This window comes from Myotis myotis, unplaced genomic scaffold (genome assembly GCF_014108235.1).
Source record: "Myotis myotis isolate mMyoMyo1 unplaced genomic scaffold, mMyoMyo1.p scaffold_m19_p_1, whole genome shotgun sequence".
Lineage (NCBI taxonomy): Eukaryota > Metazoa > Chordata > Mammalia > Chiroptera > Vespertilionidae > Myotis > Myotis myotis.
In genome coordinates, this window is record NW_023416313.1 from 106844588 (window position 1) to 106864502 (window position 19915).

At 39.9% G+C, this 19915-nt stretch overlaps 1 pseudogene; it reads right to left on the reverse strand.

Moving 5' to 3' along the window:
• The window catches only part of LOC118667970, an 84860-nt pseudogene extending 84289 nt beyond the window's left edge, over positions 1-571 (reverse strand).
• Positions 572-19915: the final 19344 nt, after the last annotated feature.

Consider the following 19915-nt stretch of genomic DNA (forward strand, 5'->3'; position numbering starts at 1 on the left):
GAGCAAACTGGAGAAGCAATGAAAAAGAGAAGCAGAGAGCAAAGAAACCCTGTGATTTCTAAAAGGTAGAAAAAGTATCCTATCTCTAGTCCCTTTTCTGTTCCCCTGAGGCATGGGTATAATATGTCTTATTTAATAGAGGCCCTGGTGCACTAAATTCATGCATGGGGGGGCAGGTGCCCCTCAGCCCGGCCTGCACCCTCTCCAATCTGGGACCCCTTGGGGGATGTCCAACTGCTGTTTTAGGCCCCATCCTGCAACCAGCAGTCAGACATCCCTCTCACAATCCAAGACTGCTGGCTCCTAACCACTAGCCAGCCTGCCTGCCTGTTTTCCCTTAACTGCTTCTGCCTGCCAGCCTGATCGCCCCCAACTGCCCTCCCCTGCCATGACCCGCCTCCTCCGCTGGGACCTACCTCTTCTGCGCGAGGCAGTGGAGACACCAGGACCAGCCTCCTCTATGCCACGTGGAGCCGTGGGACCCCCAGGCCTTACTGTGCAGAGCGGCTGCCAGGCCCTGCCTCTGCTGTGCATGTAGCCATCCTGTGGCGGCCAACTTCGTGGTGGCCATCTTGCGACAACATCATGCACGAGGGCATGACACCACCTAGGCTTTTATTAGTATGGATTCTTCAATTCTGTGAGATCTGTTTTTCTACTATGCTTTCCTTGACCTGTGTAGTAGGTCACTATGTCTTTGTTTCTTGTAACCAAGAAGAAAACAACAACCACACACACACACACACACACACACACACACACACACACACACAGAAAGGTTCCAAGGACAGAACTGATGGCATTTAAATTAGAAATGATAAAATTAAAGCAAAATGTTATCATATGCACTGGAATAATGGTTTAAATAAAGAAAATGTTTGCACTGTAGATAAACTCTTGGAAGTATCTGGTATGTATATTGAGGAACATTTATAAAGAGGTAAGTCAGGTCTTATCTGGTCCATGTTAATATGAGTTCATCCCAGAGAGGTCATGTTGATTTGGTGTGAGACAGTAAGTTAATTAGTGCAATAAATTAATATAGCACACAAGTGACAGTACTGTATCCAAAGTAGTTTATTGGTGTTAATTTCTTCATTTGCAAATGAACAAAGTTCACCTGTTAAAATGGACGTTTTAATATAAACTAAATTATTTCTGAACTTGCACATTTTAAAAAGTATCCGTAGTTTAGGTAAACTTGTGTGAGAGTGGTGGGGTGAACTTTCTCTCTTAACCCTGCAAAATTGAATAATTTTGTTTTGTGTTTTATATATAGGGAAGTAGGTATCACCAGGTGTTGAGTGTGTTTCCTTCCACGACTCGCGTGGAGTAGGGTTCGGTATCTGAAAGAGGAGCCGCACAGCAAATGAGAGAAAAAGACACGAGATAATTTTGCAATATTGGGGGACCAGGCGGCAAGTCCCGAAGGACTTCTCCCCTGTGCTCAGGCCTCACCAAGCTTTTATTGATCTGGGATGCACCCATAGCATAGCCCTAGGCAGGTGACCCCCTGCAACAGGCAGACTAGCCCATCAGCAAGGATTTACATAATAATAAATGGGGGAGCAGTTTCAGCTACCACTGTCTGGACAAACAGAGGTGGCGCCTAGCTCTGACCTTTGGGAGGGCTTCAAAGGCACCCAGCCTTCGGGGGATTTCGGGGAGTGCTCTGTCTATGCTTATCAGATAGTGAAGGCAATAAACAGTTTCCCACAACCAGGGCCATAGCAAAATTATGAAGAATGCCTTGTCTTCTGGTATCTTCAAGTTTCCCTTTTTTTTTTTTTTTACTGGAGAGTTTACTTTCCTTTTTCTTGCCTGAAGTGTTTTAGAACCCCCGCTCTTTCTTCTTTTAAAAGTTACTCTTAGGACAGGATCTAAAAATTGTTTACACCAGGATTTTAAAAACTGGTAAAAATGTTTTATTCTTAACTTTACTGTTAATAATATGCCTGCTATTTATTTAACATTTTATACTTTGCTAAACACTTTTACATACCCCATATCATTTAATCACCACTACAACCTTGTAAAGAAAACAGCATCTCAACTTTATGAATGATGAAACCAAGACATACTAAAACTAGGCGTTGAGTTCAGGTCTCTAAACCCTGACTTTCCACAGTAATAGCTGTTTTATGAGAATCTGACACATTTGCAGAGATAAAAATCTGAAGCTAATGAGTCTTCAATTAGAATTTGTGGTGTCACTTGTTGTCTACAGTGAGAAAAGTTTCTCTGTTAACTATTTCATTTTCTCCATGGTTACAATTCATGGGTTAGCAGATTACTGGGTTGAAGGCATGAGAATCTAATAAAAAAGGACAAGGGAGATGTCACTTAATTTAGGGGAAAATAACTCTGTACTTCAGTGTCTCTGAAGAAAATTACAAGGAGTTGTAAGGCAATGTAGCATGGTGGAAAGAGGATAGGCTTTAAAATCTTGCAGACATGGGATTTGAACCCAATTCCAGACCTGCCACTTACCAGCTGTGTGACTTTGGGGAGAGTCATTGAACCTCTTCGAGCTTCAATTTCTTTATAACTAGAACTATTAATATCTGTTTTATAGAACTAGTGTAAGAGTTCATTGAAAAGCACATGAAATTAAAATGCAAACATTAATTCATTGAACAATAACCAAATGTTCCCTTAATTTATACCAACGACTGTGGGACAGGTACCATTGTTACTAGCATTTAACAGATCAAGAAACTAAGCTTAAAGAAGTTTACCAAGATCCCCAAAGTCACACACTAGTAACCTGTGGAACCCTGGTTCATACACAAGTCTACATGATTCTAATGTTTGTGATATGTAGTACATAGTACTTAATACTTGGTACCTCTCCTATAAAGATATGCATCTGTAATGATGACTAGAGTGGAAATCTGTTGTTTTGGTCTGTCCAGAAATACTTTCCCCATTTTTCTGTTAACAGCACTTTTTTTCCATTGAGAAATGAGTTTTCAGCCACTTCAATTAATGAAACTGTTGCCACCCAGCCACAGGGATTAGTACAAGGGAAGGGTAAGTCAAGTAAGGACATTTGGAATCTCTCTTTTGCTAAGTACAAGGGAGTGAGAAGTTTTTAGTTCCTTTAGGATTACCATAGTAGGATAATGCAAACTGGAAGCTGGAAGCTGAAAGCTAAATAATCCTATATAATAAAGAGGTAATATGCAAATTGACTATCATATCCTTGCACAAGATGGCCACCCCCATGTGGTCAAAGATGGCCACCATAAGATGTCATCAGGGGAGGGTAGTTGTGGGTGATCAGGCCAGCAGGGGAGGGCAGTTGGGGGTGACCAGGCCAGCAGGAGAGGGAGGGCAGTTGGGGGGGACCAGGCCACCAGGGGAGGACAGTTGAGGGTTACTGGGCCAGCAGAGCAGTTGAGGGCAATTGGGCCGGCAGGGTAACAGTTAGGCATTGATCAGGCTGGCAGGGGAGTGGTTAGGGGTAATCAGGAAGGCAGGCAGGCAAGCGGTTGGGAGCCAGCAGGCCTGGATTGTGAGAGGGATGTCAGAATGCTGGTTTAGGCCCCATCCCGCTTAAACTGGGATTGGGCCTAAACCAGCAGTCGACTATCCCTCAAGGGGTCCCAGATTGGAGAGGGTGCAGGCTGGGCTGAAGGACACCCCCCTCCCCCCAGTGCACAACTTTCGTGCACTGGGCCTCTAGTAACTGAATAATTGATAATGTGAACAATACCATATTCACGTTATGCTCCACAGACAAAGTCACCTGAAGAGAAAGGAGGTCAATGCAGAGATAAACTAAATGAGGAGTGAAGAAGAAGTCTTGAAGATAGAAAAAGCTTTTGAATCAAAATTTTGTATAGTCCAGTGAGCTAATACTTCTCCCTCATTTGTATGAACTAGTTTAAGTTGTATTTCTGTTACTTGCAATTTAAAGTAATAAAGAGAGCATAAAATGTCATCAGTTATTTCTTTTAGAAATTCAGAAAAAAGTGTCCTCTTTTGTAATGAGCTTCTACTATAAGACTTTAAAATAAAATAATTTTGTGCTCGAAGGGAAAAAAAACTGTATGAAAAATTTTAGTTATAATTTCCCAGAGAGGCTGAAAAGTAAGTATTTTTTATTTTAGTTTTCTTGAAAATATGATAGCAGGTAGTGATAGTCATTACTCACTATTTATTAGACTTATCTAAAATAAAGGGAAATCATTTTTTGACTGAATAATTTAAAAAATATATATATATTTACTGACTTCAGAGAGGAAGGGAGAGGGAAAGAGATGGAGAGATGAGAGAGAATCATTGATCAGATGCCTCCTGAATGCCCTCTATTGGGGATTGAGCCCACAATCTGGGCATATGCCATGACCAGTAATTGATCCATGATCTTCCAGTTAATAGGTTGATGCTAAACCACTGAGCAACACTGGTAAGGCTTGACTGAGTAATTTGACACTTTTATAACAATACAAGGTAGGCAAAAAGTAGGCTTACAATTGTTTGTATAGAAAATAATAGAATCATCTTACCTAATAATAGACAAACATGTAAATTGACTGTACCTTTGCTACGCTAACCAGTCAATCAAGAGAGTATGCAAACTAGCCTAACAAAGATGGCGGTTAATTTGCATACATAGGCTCCAAGTGGTGGAGCAAAGCCTGATGGCCCTGGGGCTGGTGGAACAGCAAAAGCCTCACAGCCACAGGGCCGGCTCCAACTGGAGCCCGCCAGAGCAAAGGCCTGGGTGCCGGGTGCCGGAGGAAAACTGGTGCCAGCAGCCAGGGGAAAGGAAGGCCTGTTGCACAAATCTCTTTGTGCAACAGGCCTCTAGTCCTATAATAAAAGCCTAGGTTGTATCATGCCCTCGTGTGACACCCTCGCGCGATGCCCTCGCACGATGTTCGCCACAAGATGGATGCCACAAGATAGCCGTGCAAACAGTGTAGGCAGGGCCCAGTGGCCACTCTGCGTGGTGAGGCCTGGGGGTCCTGAGGCTCTGCGTGGCATGGAGGAGGCTGGTACTGGAGTCTCCACCGCTTCGTCTCATGCAGAGAAGGCAGGTTCCGGAAGAGGAGGTGGGTCATGGCAGGGGAGGGAAGTTTGGGGTGATTAGGCTGGCAGGGGAGGGCAGTTAGGTGTCAATCAGGCCAACAGGGGAGCAGTTCGGGGGCAATCAGGCTGGCAGGCAGAAGCAGTTAGGGGCAATCAGGCAGGCAGGCAGGCGAGTGGTTAGGAGCCAGTGGTCCTGGATTGTGAGAGGGATGTTGGGCCTAAACTGGCAGTAGGACATCCCCAAGGGGTCCCAGATTGGAGAGGGTGCAGCTGGGTTGAGGAACCCCCCCCCCCCCCGCCACCATGCACGAATTTCATGCACCGGGCCTCTAGTTAATAAATAATAATCCAAGAATAAGCTGTGTTTCACACACTCACAACTATAAACCTATTTTTGCCCCACCCTGTCTACTGCTTTCATTTTTTCTGCTTGGAAAGTCCATCCTTCAGATCCTCAAACAGCTCCCTCTCATGCTTCATTCAAGTTCCTGCTTTATATCACAGCGTGGCTCTCCCTGATCCTTCTATCGAAAAAGTACCCTACTTACTTTTTAGCCTCCTCCTGACTTTTTACCTCAGGGAATGTGCAGATACCTGACAGTTTGTCCCTAGATAACCAATTCATGAAGCCAATCAAGCTGAGTCAAATCTTTCTGGAAGGCAGAGGTCTCTTTATACATTGGCTTATTTGTGTATAGCTATTTCCCACACTAGAATATAAACTCCATGAGAACAGAGACTTTGTATCAATGTTATAGAATGAATGAATGTTTTTCAGGTAAAATATTTGCTAAACACTTAAGTGTGGTAAAAACAAGAGCAGAGAAGACAGGCTGGCTGATAAGCTTTGATCAAACGACACTCCAGTCTACCTTGCAGTTGGCGGTGGTCATGTGATACATTGGGATGTGAGGAGGAGTGAAGCATACTACTCGCAGGCCTGGTCCATAAACCCTTTCATGCATAGGATTATCATCATCTTAGTGTGTTTAGGGCAGGCATGGGTTACACTTGTCAAGTCTGGTTACTGGCGCTTTTACTCTCTAAACTATGCCAGTTTTGACAAATTTTATAGACGCAATAGCTATGTGTAACACTCAGGCCTTATCTCCTCCTCAGCACATTGCAGAAAAGCCCTGTGACTCTGGAAGCCGCACATTATAGGTTGTGTAGCCACAAGAAGGAAAGACCCTGAATCCTTGTGTCATCACTTGGAGTTTGAGCAAGAAAAAAAATATATTTTGTGCTTGAGATATTATACATTTTTGAATATGTTTATTATAACAATTAGCCTATTTTTACTAACACAGGAATCTAAAGGTAGAATTGTAAATATTTAGAATATATAAATTAGGAAATAGCGATGCTTATTTTTAACTGATGGAAACATAATTTGACTTTCCAATTATAAATTATTTTAAAAGTCTTACTGAATCAAAACAGGCATGATATTCTAATAATTTATGATTTGCTTTATAATTACAATGTTGTTAATAAAAATCAACTCAGAGTCATAATAAATAAATTGAACCTAGGCTGCTTGTCTCCATGGGGATGGGGAATCTGGCTATTCTACTGTGGAATATTCCGTGTGCATGTAAGAAAATATTATATGATTGGCTGGAATAATTTGATTACTGTATGTTCACCAACTGGAAAGTCTAGTCATAATATCATTTTTGTCTTCATTTTGTCCCTAGATAACCAATTCATGAAGCCAATCAAGCTGAGTCAAATCTTTCTGGAAGGCAGAAGTCTTGCAAACTGTCTCTGACACCATCTGCTGCAAAGAAAGAAAATATGGTGTACTAATTGGTGTGTTATGAAATAGCTGAGGGACTGAATGGTGCTGGTGTTGCAGTCAGCGGATTTCTGTGAGATCTCAAATTCTGACAGATGCTAGAGGGTACAGAAATATGGAAAGAACTTCTTTCCTGAAGTTTGATCTGATTGTGGTCATCCAAACAAGTGAGCAAAATCAGATTTCTTTTAGGCAATTATACACTTCTTAAAAATTAAACTAAACAAACATATGCTTACGGAGACTATAGCCAAAGAATACAGCATTACATATCGAAGAATAAAGCAAGGTTCTTTATCCTCCTTCTTGTTTTTTTTTGCAGGTAGCCACTACTAAAAATTATTTGTTTTGGTCTCTACTTTTATTTTGGAAGATTTTCACAAATGTCTGGTGACTCTTGTCTTTTGTTCTTTGTTAAGAGAGAGTGACAAAAATGTTGGCTGGGAGCTTTGTGTGAGGAAGCAAGTCCTTTCAACAAATGAGTTTAACCATAGGGTGATTGCATCTGGCAAGCTGGAATTTTCACTTTGGCAACCTTCAGTATCACTATCCGGAGAACGTTTCCCTTGTGAAGTCATTTGGGTTCCTGCCTAAAGAGAGTAATTCTGTACACCAGCCTCTTGTAGTTGGACCAAGGGAAGGGGGTCGGAGTCCCAGATTTCAGCATGTAGATTTCTCTTAAATCCCAAGATTTCCAACTTGAGTCTCAACTCCTCTCCAAGCCAAATGTTCTTGAGGTCCTAAGTTTAGATCCTTTCAATTTATTTAGGGAAAACTTCCCATCTCTGAGGTAGAGTTGGACATTCTGACTCTGGGGTGGTTGCTGGGCTGTGTGGGGAGGCAGAGCTTTGGAACTGACCTTATCCCCTGGCTCCATCCTCACCTTCTAATGCTTCATGAGTGGAATAAGATAAGGAGTACCCCTCCCAATTTATCTGAATAATCATATTTTGTGGACTTAACAATTTGAAAATTATTTTACATGATGTAACAAATATGGGTTAACATATAAACAAAAATGAAAAAAAAATTAGCTAAAGTGTTACCTTTGTCATGTATTTTTTAATTTTTATTTTATTGTTTAAAGGATTGCAAATAGTAGTACATGTGTCCCCTTTTTTTCCCCATTGACCTTCCCCCGGCCTCCCCTACCACCTGGCACATGCACTCCCACCCCCTTCCAGTGTCTTGCGTCCATTGGTTATGCTTATATGCTTCGGTTGATCTCTTACGTCCCCGCCAACCCTCCCCAGCCTTCCTGCTGCAGTTTGACAGTCTGTTCGATGCTTCTTTGCCTCTGTATATATTTTTTTCATCAGTTTATAATGTTCTTTGTATTCCACAAATGAGTGAGATCATGTGGTATTTTTCTTTTACTGAGTGGCTTATTTCACTTAGCATAATGCTCTCCAGTTCCATCCATGCTGTTGCAAATGGTAAGAATTCCTTCTCTTTTACAGCAGCATAGTATTCCATTGTGTAGATGTACCAGTTTTCTAATCCATTCATCTGCTGATGGGCACTTAGGCTGTTTCCAAATCTTAGCCATAGTAAATTGTGCTGCTATGAACATAGGGGTGCATATATCCTATCAGATTGGTGTTTCTAGTTTCTTGAAATATATTCCTAGAAGTGATATTCCTGGGTCAAATGGCAGTTCCATTTTTAATTTTTTGAGGAAATGCCACACTGTTTTCCACAGTGGCTGTACCAGTCTGCATTCCCACCAGCAGTGCACAAGGGTTCCTTTTTCTCCCGGTCCTCGCCAGCACTTGTAGTTTGTTGATTTGTTGATGATAGCCATTCTGACATGTGTGAGATGGTACCTCTTTGTCATTTTAATTTTCATCTCTCAGATGATTAGTGACTTTGAGCATGTTTTCATGTGTCTCTTGGCCTTCTGTATGTCCTCTTTCAAAAAGTGTCTATTTAGGTCCTTTTCCCATTTTTTGATTGGATTATCTTCCTTTTGTTAAGTTGTATGAGTTCCCTGTAAACTTTGGAGGTTAAACCCTTATAGGAGATAACACTGGCAAATATGTTCTCCCATGCTGTCATGTATTTTTAATTGAATTTATTGGGGTTACATTGGTTAATAAAATTGTATAGGTTTCGGGTGTACAATTCTATAATACATCATCTTGTATATTGTATTGTGTGTTCACCATCCCATGTCAAGTCTCCTTCCATCACCATTATTCCCCCTTTATCCGTTTCTACCTTCCTTTACCCCTTCCCCCCTTTCCCTCTGGTAATGATACTGTTGTCTGTCTATGAGTGGGTTTTTTTTTTAATATTTTGCTTAATCCCTTCACCATTTCCACCCAGTCCCCTGACACCCCTCCCCTCTGACAGCTGTCAGTCTGTTTTTTATATCTCTGAGTTTGTTTCTATTTTGTTTGTTAGTTTCTTTAATTCATTAGATTTCACATAAATGAAATCATATTAGTGACATGCATATTAACATCAGTCTCTGAAATAAATGAGGAGGTATTTTAAATAAATACTTTTTTTCCTAATGATGATACCCAGTATCTACTATCATTTTTTAAAAATTAAATTTATTGGGGTTACATTGGTTAATAAAACTATACAGGTTTAAGTGTCAACTGAATAAAACATCATCTACACACTGTATCATGTGCTCATCACCCAAAATCATGTCTCTTTCCATCCCCATTTCTCCCCCCTTTGCCTACTTCCACCTTCCTTCACCCCTCTTTCCCTCTGGCTATCACCATACAATTGTCCATGTAACTCCTTCAGCAGAAATGTTTTTAATTTGATTTGAGTAGATAATTGCATAACACTTGACACTTTTCTATTGAACTTGGGATATATGGCTCAGGTTTTTCTTATGACAGTTATTAGAAGAATGTAATTAGTAGGCAAACTTCTATGGAATATTATTCTCATGAAACAAAATGTTAGAAAATTATTTGCAAACTTGATGTTACTGGGACACCAGAACAATTGTTTTTACATGAAATCATAAAGTTGACATAATAGTACAGAATTTTCATAAGAGTAGGGTGAGATTGCAAACCATATTGACACTCTATTTAAATCAGCACACATCCAGCAGGCAAGCTGAGGAGAAACTGAGAAATTCCTATTTGAAATAGGGTGGTAGAGAAGTCATATTTCTTTATGCATATTAATAATATGTATTATCCACACTAAAAACTGCAGAAATATCATGTCATTTATAAAAGAAAGGTAATAGCTCAATATACTTTGTAGTCTAATAAATCTCTGAGCAAGCTAAAACAATTTAATTTTTTTTTTCAGGCTGAGTAAATCTCTTTATAAATTAAGTAGGATGGGCAGATATAGGTAAAGATATCTTTTTTGAGGGAAAGTCTTTAGTCATTATTTGAATTTGTTGTTTAATGTACCAAGATATTTACCAAAATAAAGAATCAGTACCTATATTCATGTGCTTATTTGGTTATTTTATTAAGAAACTTTTGAAGTTATTTTATTATAGGTGACACCAGACGTGTCTGGGGATGTAGCCTCTGAGAGAGTAGCCTCAGGTTCTGCATTAGTTTCCTATTGCTGTCATAACAACATATTTCAAATTTAGAAGCTTAAAATAGCACAGCTTTATTATCTTACAGTTCCATAGAGTCTTACATGGTCTCACTGGGCAAAAACCTTGGTATCTTCAGGGCTTCATTCCTTTCTTCATTCCATTTCGCATCTTCTCCAGGCTGCCCAAATATCTCCAACTTTAAAGCCCTCATGTAGCATCCCTAGTATCCTGCTTCTATTTCTCCATCTCTTTGTCACAAGAGTCTCTATTTTTTAAAAATCTGTTTTTATTGATTTCAGAGAGAGGAAGGGAGAAGTAGAGGGAGATAGAAACACCAATGATGAGAGAGAATCACCAATCAACTTCCTCCTGCACACTCCCTACTAGGGATCAAGCACTGACCTCCTCATTCATGGGTTGATGTTCAACCTTACTGAGAGACACAGGCTGGTCAAAATTCTTTATTTTTAAAGACAATATAATTAGATTGGACCAACCTGGATAATTCAGGCTAATATCCCATTCTTTAAAGAAAAAAATAAAAATAAATAAATATATTATTGATTTCAGAGAGAAAGGAGAGGGAGAGAGAGAAACATCAATGATGAGAGAATCACTGATCAGCTGCCTCCTGCATGACCCCTACTGAGGATCCATTCCCCAACTTGGGCATGTGCCCAGACTGGGAATGGAATCCTGACCTCCTGGTTCATAGGTGGACACTTAACTATTAAGCCACACCAGCAGGGCAATATTCCATTCTTCTCCTTTGCCATGTAAAGTAACATGTTCAATATTTCTGGGGGTTGGGGTGTGAATATGTTTCATGACCATTATTCTTCCTGCCATACTTTCTCACTTTGCATTCTCTGGCAAAGCAGAGATGCAGATCCAGTTCCATATATAATCTCATTTTTGCAGCAAGTTCCTATATACTATTTTTGCTGGGGCATTGTCACCATACCATAAGATCTTCTGTGTATTTTTTTTTTCATGAATTTGGAAAATATAGAATTTATATTGTGCTCCAGGCACTATCCTATCTAATAAAAGAGAAACATGGTAATTAGCCTACATCCGCTACCCTTCCCATTGGCTAATCAGGGTGATATGCAAATTAACTGCCAGCCAAGATGGTGGCCGGCAGCCAGGCAGCTTGAAACTAACATGAAGCTTGCTTGCTTCAGTGATGAAGGAAACCAACGTTCCCCGCCTGCCTTGCCAGCCTCTGAGCTTGCAGTTTGAAACATAGTTACAAATATAGAAGCTAAACAAAACCCCAGAAACCTGCTTTCAGCGAGCTGGGATCTCAGAGCTGGAGTTGATACAGTGTTTCGATTATAGAACACAAACAAACCAGATACCTGCTTTCAGAGCAGAGGCCTCAGAGCTGGAGCCAGAGCTAAAGCTGGCCCAGAATAAAAAAAAAAGAAAAAAAGGAGCAGTTGGGAGCTTCAGTCACCCGCCAGCCTGAAAATAGCCCTCAGCCCCTCACCCAGACTGGCCAGGCACCCCAGTGGGGACCCCCACCCTGAAGGGTGTGTGACCAGCTGCAAACAGCCATCATCCCCTCACCCAGGCTGGCCAGGCCACCCAGTGAGGACCCCCACCCTGATCCAGGACACCCTTCAGGGCAAACCAGCCATCCCCCACCCATGTACCAGGCCTCTATTCTATATAGTAAAAGGGTAATATGCCTCCCAGCACCGGGATCAGTGGAGCTGCGAGGCCTCCTGGCACCGGGATCAGCGTGACAGGGGGCAGCGCCCAAAACCCCGATCACCCTGCGGCTCTGTGTGTGGCAGGGGGCGGGGCCACAACCTCCCTATCCACCCTGCTCTGTTCGTGACAGGGGAAGGCATCCCAACCCCCTGATCAGCCCTGCTCTGTGCCTGATAGGGGGGAGCTCCCCAACCCCCTGATCGCCCTGTGGCTCTGTGTGTGACAGGGTACGGCGCCCCAACCACCCCCCCCCCCCATGGGCCCTGTTCTGTGTGTGACAGGGGGCGGCACCCCAGCCCCCTGATTGGCCCTGCTCTCTGCCTGATATGGGGCAGCGCCCCAACTCCCCAATCGGCCCTGCTCTGAGCCCGACCAGGGGCTGCACTTAGGGATTGGGCCTGCCCTCTGCCACCCGGGAGCAGGCCTAAGCCAGCAGGTCGTTATCTCCCGAGGGGTCCCAGACTGCTAGAGGGCACAGGCTGGGCTGAGGGGCCCCTCCCTCCCCCCCCCGAGTGCACAAATTTTTGTGCACCGGGCCTCTAGTACTAAATATTGAGGAAATAAATGTGAAAGACAGAGGCTCTGTTCTCAGGATTTCTTGGTGGAATAAAAGATAATCACATGAGGTTCTAAGATGCCATGGGGGAGATTCCAAGATGGTGGATTGGAGGACGGCAGTGAGGGAGAGAGTCAGTGAGTGAGGGAGCGAAAGGGGAGTGTGTGGACATGTGGTGTGTGTGTGTGTCTGAGTGAGGGACTACTATATCTTGCAGGACCTTCAGGGACTGGCAGCCTCTGCTACCTACTGCTGTAATCTCTCCCAAAGTGCCAGCTCCATCTCACAGGCTGCACCAATTGAAAGGGGAGAGCTGTTGTGACTGGGAGTCCAGCCTCACCTCCACCCAGAGTACTCTCAGACACCACAGGAATCCTACAGCCACTCCAGCCACGGACCTGCTGTGTCAGCTGCCGACCCACGGCTGTTAAAAATCCTTAGTGAAAAAGAACTATTTGTGGAATTGTGGAGGTTATAGGACCATTACATGTTTACTTATTTTACATTCCTGAGGTAATGGGGGTACAAAAAAACAGACAAGATTTCTGCCTTCGTGGAGCTTAATAAATAGATAGTTCTAGATCCAAGGAGTTTAATGTCCTAATGTACTGTACTTAGCAAGAGTGAGAACATTTTTATACATCAAAGATAAGACAAGTAAGTTCAGAGAAAGAGTGGTAAAGAGCTAAAGTGGTTAAGAGGGTTGGCAGTCAAAACCTAAGATGGTGTTAGAAGTGTCTACTTGAAAGCCTTACTTTTAGATGGGAATATTTAAGAGAGCAAAGGTGTTCCGACCTTGAGAAAGTTTACCTGTTAGGGAGCGATTTTGATTTTTAATCTCAGGGAAAATATTCTGTTGTTGATAATTTTGAATGTTTTTTACCCTTTAGTTGACATTTTAACAGTTGACAAAGGAGGCAAGAGCATACAATGGAGTCAAGACAGTCTCTTCAAAAAATGGTGCTGAGAAATTTGGTCAGATACATGCAAAAAAAAAATGAAACTAGATCACTAACTTACACTATGCACAAAAACAAACTCAAAATGGCTAAAGGACTTAAATGTAAGATGGGAAACCATAAATATCCTACAAGACTCCATAGACAGCAAAATAGCAGACATATGTTGTAGCAATATCTTTACAGACACAGCTCCTAGGGCAATGAAGACTACGGAGAAAATAAACAAATGGGACTACATCAAAATAAAAAGCTTCTGCACAGCAAAAGAAACCATCAACAAAACAACAAGAAAGCCCACTGCATGGGAGAACATATTTGTCAATGATATTTCCAATAAGAGTTTAATCTCCAAAATTTACAGAAAACTCATACAACTTAACAAAAGGAATAGATAAATGATCCAATCAAAAAATGGGCAAAGGACCTAAATGAACACTTTTTGAAAAAGGATATACAGAAGGCCAAGAGACACATGAAAACATGCTCAAAGTCACTAATCATCAGAGAGATGCAAATCAAAACAACGAGATGCCACCTCACACCTGTCAGAATGGCTATCATCAACAAATCAACAAACTACAAGTGCTGGGGAGAATGCAGAGAAAAAGGAACCTTTGTGCACTGCTGGTGGGAATGCAGACTGGTGCAGCCACTGTGGAGAACAGTATGGGGTTTCCTCAAAAAGTTAAAAATGGAACTCCCATTTGACTTAGTAATCCCACTTCTAGGAATATATTCCAAGAAACCAGAAACACCAATCAGACAGGATATATGCACCCCTATGTTCATAGCAGCACAATTTACAATAGTTAACTTTTGGAAACAACCTAAGTGCCCATCAGCAGATGAGTGGACTAAAAAACAGTGGTACATCTACACAATGGAATACTAGGCTTCTGTTAAAAAGAAGGAACTTTTACCATTTGCAACAGCATGGATGGAACTGGAGAGCATTATGTTATGTGAAATAAGCCAGTCGGAAAAAGATAAATATCACATGATCTCACTCATGTGTGGGATATAATGATCAATATAATTTGATGAATAAGAATAGATCCAGAGACAAATGGTGGGGGTGGGGGGTGGTGCTTTAGAGAGCAACCGAAGGACGTGTATACATGCATATTAGCATAACCAATGGACACAGACACTGGGGCAGTGGAAGCTTGCCTGGGGTGGGAATGGCTTGCGGGGAGAGGGGATCAATCGGAGGAAAGGAGGCATATGTAAAACTTTAGACAATAAGTAAAAAAAAATTTAAGTGTATTTCCTGATATATTAAAAACAACCAAGTCCATACACAGACAAGTAGCCCATCACAAACACCAAAAATTATGTAAAAAGGCCTCAAAGAGAAAAGTAAAATGTCTGACTTCATGCTTCTTTCACAGAAAAGACTTGGAGACCATTATTGGTATTCAAAAGCACTTGAAGTTCACAAATACTTTAAGCATATCTTTGCATTTCACTTGAATATTTAGAATATTTGAAATATCATGGTGATTAGTTTTCAAAATGAAACCACAAATTAATTATAAATTTAATTATTATTTCTAGATTGGATAAATTCCCATTTTAGGCACTGCTTATAATTAACAATTTTCTTGTTCCCCATTTATGAAATACTTTATATTATCAGGGCCTTTAAAAATGTATTGTCTAATTTTATTTTGCTAAACTAATTAAAATTAATTTTTTATTTTGTAATTCTTTCCCATTTTTATTCACCCTCTGGGTACTAAATTATAATTAATTCTGCCTCTTTTCCTCTAATACATTTATGTTTATTATCATATATATTACATTTTCAGTTCTGTAACTTTTTCATTTTGTTGCTTTGCACACTGACAATGTGCACTTCATTAAAAACATGTAATCCCTTAGCTGCAATCAAGGATAACTGCAAATCTTTATAATATAATAATGTGCATGATATTCATATTTTATTACAAAAACTCCCCATTCAACTTGAAAATTCTGAAGTTTCAGGTTTCTTATGACAAAACTATTAATAGGTACATCTGTCTTTTTCTTCTTTTGTTCCCTGCTACCACTATAAGTTAAAATGTACTGACTCATGTATTTATTTTTGTCAGAGATATTTAGATTAATTTAGATAATTAACACCACACACAAAAGGACTGAGGGTTGTTTGTTTTTACCTGAAAGTACTAAATATCTTGTGATAAGATAAAGCAATAGCATTCTGCTGTTAAACCTAGATTCTTTGACCCAATCCACATATTCCAGAGATGTTTTATTTTATTTTATTTTATTTTATTTTATTTTATATTTTATTTTATATTTTTTATTGATTTTTTACAGAGAGGAAGGGAGAGAGATAGAGAGTTAGAAACATCGATGAGAGAGAAACATCGATCAGCTGCCTCCTGCACATCTCCTACTGGGGATATGCCCGCAACCCAGGTACATGCCCTTGACCGGAATCGAACCTGTGACCTTTCAGTCTGCAGGCCGACGCTCTATCCACTGAGCCAAACCGGTTTTGGCCCAGAGATGTTTTAATACAAATAAGTCAAGTCAAAAGTCCAGACTTTAAAGGAATACAAAGGGCAAAATGCAGTGTAGCAGGACAGGGAATAATGGGACTAAAAAGAGGCTTTTTTCCAATTAGTACTTCAGAGATGCTGCTATACTGTGCTTCATCCCATCTCTTCATCATGAATCTTGGTAACATTCTCCAGAATTCACATAATCCCTTTGGGAGTTCACATAATAGTGGTATCACCCAAACCTGCCAGGTTTCTTTTTTTTTTAAAAAAAAAAAAAAGAAGAAGAAGGGTAAGGGGCGGGAAGATATTCTAGGGACAATTGAAAGCATTCTGCAAGTTTGCTGGGAATGTCAGTGATAAGTGATCATTACAGAAAACCAGGATAATGGATCAGCTTTAAAGATTAGTCCTTTCCCCTTGGTTAAGTGGTAACTAGGTTTAGTAGAAATTAATTTCTTCTATTTAAAGGCCTGTTTACTCTTTTTGAGCATAATGGCTTGGGTTGATTTCTGGGTTCTCTGTTCTCTTTCATTGGTCTATATGTCTGTTCTTGTGCCAGTATGAGGCAGTTTTGAGAACCGTGACTTGATAATATAGCTTGATATCTGGTATTGTGATCCCTCCAACTTCGTTCTTTTTCTCAGAATTGCTGTGTCTATTCAAGGTCTTTTTTTATTCCATATGAATTTTTGGAGAGTTTGTTCTAGATCTTTGAAATATGCTGTTGGTATTTTAATGGGGAGTGCATTGAATCTATAGATTACTTTGGGTAGTATGGACATTTTAAGGATGTGGATTCTACCAATCCATGAACATGGTATGTTATTCCATTTGTTTATATCTTCCTTTTTTAGGATGTCCTCTCTTTTTTCAATGTCCTGAAGTTTTCCCAGTACAGGTCTTTTACATCCTTAGTTAAGTTTATTCCTGGGTATCTTAATTTTTTTTGGTGCAATGGTAAATGGCATGGGTTTTTTTTCATTTCACTTTCTGTGAGTTCATTATTGGTGTATACAAAGGCCATAGATTTCTGGATGTCAATTTTGTATCCTGCTACATTGCCAAATTCATTTATTAGGTCTAGTAGTTTTTTGATGGAGTCTTTGGGGTTTTCTATGTATGATATCATGTCATCTGCAAATAAAGGACAGTTTTACTTCTTCTTTTCCAGTTTGGATGCCTTTCGTTTCTTCTTTTTCGTCTGATCTCTATGGCTAGCACTTCCAGTGCTATATCAAACAGGAGTGGTGAAAGTGGGCATCCCTGTCTTGTTCCAGTTCTCAGGGGAAATGAATTTAGTTTTTGCGCATTGAGTATGATGTTGGCTGTAGGTTTGTCATATAAGGCTTTTATTATGTTGAGGTATGATCCCTCTATTCCCACTTTGTTGAGAGTTTTTATCAAGAAAGGGTGTTGGATTTTGTCAAATGCTTTTTCTGCACCAATTGATATGATTATGTAATTTTTGTCTCTCAATTTGTTGATGTGATGTATCACATTTATTGATTTGTGGATATTGTACAATCCTTGCATCCCCAGAATAAATCCCACTTGGTCATGGTGTATGATCTTTCTAATGTAATGCTGACTCCAATTTGCTAGAATTTTGTTGAGGATTTTAGCATCTGTGTTCATCAAGATTATTGGCCTGTAGTTCTCTTTTTTGTGGTGTCTTTATCAGGTTTTGGAATTAGGGTAATGCTAGTTTCATAGAAAAAGCTTGGAAGCTCTTTCTCTGAAGAATGAAAATTTGCAAAGCTTATGTTATTTCACTACACTCAAGGTTGCCAGAAGTTGGGCCTAAGGTCAGCACGGATGTTTTCCTGAGTGTCCCATGTTTTCAGGTGGTGCTGAAATTGGGATACCAGCATGGGCCAATCTTCTGTTTTGCACTTGCATTTTGGAGTCTGTTAAAGGATGAACTGCAGTAATGCATATCTGTAGGCACTTTTCATAGCCCCTGAGATGCAGTAGGTGGCCACTGCATACTGAATTGTAGCCAGTGACATCATGATCATTAACCACTCTTTAATGTCCAATTACTGCTCATTTCCCATTTGGCACTCAGGTGGTGGTTCTGGGCAATGACAGTGGGTATTGGCTACATCTGTAATTGAAGGATTTTATTTATAGGAGAGTCTACACTGAATCAAGCAGTTGTAATAGAGAGACACAGAGTGAGGGCTCCTTAGTGTACTCTTTCTGTCATTATTCCAGTTCATTCTTGACATGATTTAAAAGGCGAACACAGAAAATTATTTGAAAAGAGATAAATTGAAAATGCAGGTCTCATAGTTACTTGCAACCACAGAAAGATTTCAGCAATATATAAAAATGACAGGATGACCTCTATTGGGTAATGATTGATAAAATATGTGATAATATTTGAAAAATAAGAATATATTGGAATTAGTCTAAGCAGTGATAACAATTAGAAATAAAACTCAGTCATATAACATTAGAAACAGAAATAAATTACCTTATTGAGTTTTTCATGACTGTATTATTCAGATGCTTGAACATATAGCTGTCTGATGTATTTCTAGATGCATATATATATATATATATATATATATATATATATTAAAGGACAGTCAATGTTTTCCTTAATGACTGTTGTTTTTAGTAAGGTGGTTAGTGGCTATGAGTAAATTACACACATAGAAAGAAAGAACCCAGTGTTAGGAAATATCACATGTGGCAGACAGATGTAATAAAAGTACTGGATCATAATAATAATCATATGTGATACTGAAAGGAAACAAAATTAGCACAGGACATAGACACTGAATATATATTTATTAAATTAATAATTCTGTGGTGGATCATAGGCTACTCCTTGTGAGAAAATATGTGCACACAACAGCTCTGACAAGGGGTCAATATATAAAATATATAAAGAAATCATACAGCTCAACACCAAACAAACAATCCAATTAAAAAATGGGCAGAGGACCTGAACAGACACTTCTCCAAAGACATATGGAAAGATGCTCAACTTCATTAGCTATTAGGGAAATGCAAATCAAAACTATAATGAGATACCACCTCACACCTGTTAGAATGGCAATTATCAACAAGACAAGTAACAACAAGAGTTGGAGAGTTTGTGGAGAAAAAGGAACCCTCATTGACTGCTGGTTGGAATGTAAACCAGTACAGCCACTATGGAAAACAGTGTGGAGACTGCTCATAAGAATAGAGTTATCATATGACCCAGCAGTTCCACTTCTGAGTATCTACCTGAAAATTTTGAAAACATTTATGTGCAAAGATATATGTACCCCTATGTTCATTGCAGCATTATTCATGGTGGCCAAGAATGAAAATAGCCAAAATGTCCTTTGATAGATAATTGGATAAAGAAGATGTAGTACATATGTACAATGGAATACTACTCAGTCATAAGAAAAGGTGAAATACTGCCATTTGTGACAACATGAATGGACTTTGAGAATATCATGCTAAATGAAATAAGGCAGTCAGAAAAAAGCTAAGCACCATATGGTTTCGCTTATATGTGGGATATAAAAGTAAAAATAACAAATGAAGATAAAACAAACAAATACTAATTGATACACAGAATAATATGGTGGTTACCAGAGGGAAGGGGGTGGGTGAGTAATACAGGGTAAAGGGGCCAACATTATAGTAACAAAAGATGATTTGACTTTGGGTGGTGGATTCACAATGCAACATACAGATCATGTATCATAGAAATATACACTTGAAACTCATATAATCTTATTAACTAATGTTAATTTAATTAAAAATTAAATTAAT